The 4,088-nt window shown below is 29.3% G+C and overlaps 1 long non-coding RNA gene across 1 annotated transcript; it reads right to left on the bottom strand.

Annotated features, from left to right (window-relative positions):
* Nucleotides 1–617: 617 nt before the first annotated feature.
* Nucleotides 618–1,608, bottom strand: LOC141701373 (uncharacterized). The gene is made up of 2 exons (XR_012566757.1): nucleotides 1,403–1,608; nucleotides 618–1,101 (listed from the first exon to the last, which is right to left on the bottom strand). It is a non-coding gene; the product is annotated as an uncharacterized LOC141701373 (long non-coding RNA).
* Nucleotides 1,609–4,088: the final 2,480 nt, after the last annotated feature.

The following is a 4,088-nucleotide window of genomic DNA, read 5'->3' as shown; positions in this document are numbered from 1 at the left end:
AAATATGACAGTTCGGTTACTATTGAATCCCTTCTGAAATAATGTATATATAAAAAGGAAAAAGACAAACGAATAAGAATTTCTAACCTCACTTTTTGAAGTAAAATATGCAGGCACTATCAAATTCCGAGACTGGATGAGATAATCTGCAAACGGACAAACTCGAATTTAAAAACATACACTACAAGAAAAAAGGCTAAATTCGAGCGAAAAAATCGGTCGAATTTAGCTTAATTCGACCGCGCGCGGTCGAATTTAACTAAATTCGACCGATTTTGAATCGGTTGTAATAAAGGGAGTCGAATTTACGAGTTCGATCGTATTTAACTAAATTCAACCGGCTAATTACAACTGAATATTTACGACCGTTTAATTCAACCGAAGAAATTCGACCGAGGGCAGTCGAATTCAATTCTTCACCTAAAATTTGATAATCCCGCCCAAATAATTAAAAATTTAAAAAAAAATTATACAAGTCCCACCAAAATACCGCCAAAATATTAAATTCGAATATATGCAGTCGAAAATTAATTTCAACAATTTTTGGTTGCGACGTAAATTCAACCGAATTCGATCAATTTCAACTAACACCAGATTTTTTTTAAAAAGAGAGTAAATGGTGCTAAATTTCATTTTATAATTTCAACCTAACCAAACTAAAACGTATCATTTCAACAACCAAAATTCTACAGAATATTATATGGAACTAATACAACACAAATGTATAGAAAGACAATGTCAACAAACAGATTTAATGGCTCAAAAAATTGGACAATTACTAAAACCATCTTTTTTATTCCAGCTGGACATTACATCAAACATCTTCTGTGCGCTAATAGTGCTGGTTCGCTTCTCCTCAACAGCCTTGGTTTCTCTTTGATAGATGCAAAGGGTTGTAGATGCAAAGGTTTTCAACACCAATTGAGGTACTGAAAACTGAATGCAGCTTTGGGAGTTGTCATTGCATCTTCGATGTATGATGTTCTTACCTTCTAGAGCCAACTCAAGGAGTTTCATATAGCCCCCTGGCTGAAGTAATTCACCAACAATTCTATCAGGCTCTGCTAGAACTCTTTCAATTAAAAAAACCTGACCCTCATCCTGTTTCATGTCAAACCAAGCAAGATACTACAGGTTAAACAAGATCCTGTGTGAAATCATGCCGCAAACAATAGAAAAATACTTTAAAGCTTCTTGAAAATAATAGTATAAGTTCTTTCCCTTTGAAGTCTTAACATATTGCTAATATACCACTATCTGTAATTTTATCCCCTTCCCCATCACCACCACATTGTAATCGGATAATTTGAAATCATTGCCTTATGCATAAAACTGTAATGATTAAACCGATGCCAGAGCAATGACATGTGAGCAGGTAAGTCATAGGGAAGTGAAGAATTACCTTTCCAAGTATACAAGCCAGAGCAGAACCAGCAACACCAGCACCTACGATAATGATATATGGATTTCGCCCTCTCTCTTCCTGACATTCACCATCAGGGATCGGTTTCATGCTTCCCGTTATTTGATTCTGCAGTAAGCATTCATTCTTCTTGTTCTTCTAATACTAATATAGATGTAAAGGATTGTAGATGTGAGTGAAGAGAGGCGCTTGAGGTAGCCTTCAGGATTTTGTTTAAGATGCTTTATAACAAGATGCTAAACTGTTAGGCTTTTTTATTGGGACGGGCCTTTGTTAGAGGGCTACCATTTGTCAGACTATATTGAAAGTTTAATTGCCCGTTTGGAAAATCTTAAAATAAGTAATTTATGACTTAAAATCAATTAGTGACTTATAAGTGATAAGTAGATGAATCGTTATAAGTTAGTTAAGTGTTTGGATAATTTTACTTGTAAGTGAATTTTTTTTTAAAATTAAATGAATTAAAATAAATTATTTTTAAATATAATTATCTTAATTTGTTTTTTTAAAATTATATTAACGTTTAAAAACATACATTTTAAAACTGAAGTTAATAAAAAAGCGAAAAATAAAAATAAGTTGAGAAAAAGTACGTTGTTACTAACATTTAACTTATCAGCTTATAAGTTATAAGTTCGGCTTATAAGCTAGCTCGACAAATACTCGTCAATAATGATTTAAGCTAGTATAAATAATGATTGAATCATTTAAATATAAATATATGTATAGTTGTATTATCCAAAAACATATATAAAATTTAATAAATTACAAAGTCGAACCTAATCCCAATTAATATCCTAATCTTAAAAAAATATTTAAATTTTGGAAAATTATCAAATACAAGAAAAATCAAAATTCTCTCCTCACATATATATTTTCCTTCCCAAAAATATTTGTATATATCACGAATGTTATCCTTTTATATTAAAATATATATTTTTTTGTAATATACAAAACTATTTGAATTTTAAATATTTGTGTGTTTTCAATTTTTTTTTCTCATTTCAACAATTTCAAACAGGATGAGTAAGAAAATATCTATGTTTCGATTCTTTTGACTAGTACAACTACATGGTGTTTAGTCCTGAATTGGTATTTCGATTTTTTTAAAAATACTTTTCACCAATCCAACTGTATAGATGTCAATAGTTTTAAATATTTACCAAATTTTTATATCAAAATAATTTTATTTGGTTAATCACTTTAAAAGTCAAACATGAGTTTGACTAGTACAACTACATAGAGTTTATAGTTGCCTTGGTCTTTCATTTTTTAAAGATTATTTTTGATCGATTCAATCGTACAAATGTCAATAGATATATATATATTATTGATATAACCAAAGTTTTAAGAAAAAAATTATTTGGTTTGCCAATTTTAAAAGTCAAGCATCAGTTTCACTAGTACAACTAACTAGTGTTTATCCTGAATTGGAGTTTCGATTTTTTTAAAAATATTTTTCATCGATCCAACCGTACGGATGTCAATAGATATATATATTAGTGGTATAACCAAAATTTTATATCAAAATAATTTTATTTGGTTTGACATTTTAAAAGTCAAACATGAGTTTGACTAGCACAACTAACTAGCATCAATTAACAAGTAAAGAAATTGGAAAATTCTTTTAGTGCACAATTTATATATTCAAGAACTAATTTTTTTATTTGGATAACTTTTATTCTCTCCCATATTCATAATTTCAAAATATTCACTACCATTTAAATAAGTTTTTTATTAAAAATTTTAAATTCTTAAAAATCCTAAATACAACCGAATTCCATTGAAATATAACTTCGAAAAGGGCGGTAAATTTCCCTCATATTTTTTCAAAAATTTTAGAAGTATGAGTAATTTTCCCGCCATTTTAAATATAAAATTTGACCGAAATCGATTAAATTTAGGAGTGCCAAATAAATTATTTTGCAGAAAAATTTCCTCCACTTTTTTATTGGGGCTAAATTTGACTGAAAAATTTTTTCGGTCGAATTTAAGGGCTAAATTCGACTGAAATTATTTGTTGGTCGAATTTAGGAGCTAAATTCGACCAGTTTAATTTCGACCGTTTTAGTTCAACCGTTTTCGGTTAAAATTGATTGTAAATACGACCGTTTTAATATGACCGTTTGAATTTGACCGAGGCCGGTCGAATTTAGCCTTGTCCTAAGGATTCGACCGCCTGCGGTCGAATTTAACCCCAGTCGAATTTAAATCAGTTGTATTTAATCATATTTTCTTGCAGTGATACTAATATTAACACTATTACTTAAACCTTTAAGCGGACAAATATGAGAAGATATCAACCAGAAAAGAAAAACACATACAAATATCACAAATGTGTACACAAGAACATAAACCTAATTTATGTTAAAAATAGAGATTTATGTAGATATATATACATGCATATTTAAGACAACTCAATAAAAAATAGAAAATTAGAGTACAAACCTTATGAAGCTCACTGAATCTGAAAACCTGTTCAAACATGGAAAAACCCCATTAAAAATTATCAACATACCTAATTGACCTAATTTAAACTAATCGAACAAACAAACTTTAATAAAAAAACAAACATGTTCAGAAATTAGTGTTTTTCATAGATGGAGTTTTATTAATTTAAAATGTTCTTCAATTTGGAGTTTAATTGAAACCCTATCTACTTACA

The sequence above is a fragment of the Apium graveolens genome, unplaced genomic scaffold, assembly GCF_009905375.1.
Source record: "Apium graveolens cultivar Ventura unplaced genomic scaffold, ASM990537v1 ctg379, whole genome shotgun sequence".
Classification (NCBI taxonomy): Eukaryota; Viridiplantae; Streptophyta; class Magnoliopsida; order Apiales; family Apiaceae; genus Apium; species Apium graveolens.
The sequence above is the reverse complement of the archived record's forward strand: the minus strand, read 5'-3'. Positions and strand labels throughout refer to the sequence as shown.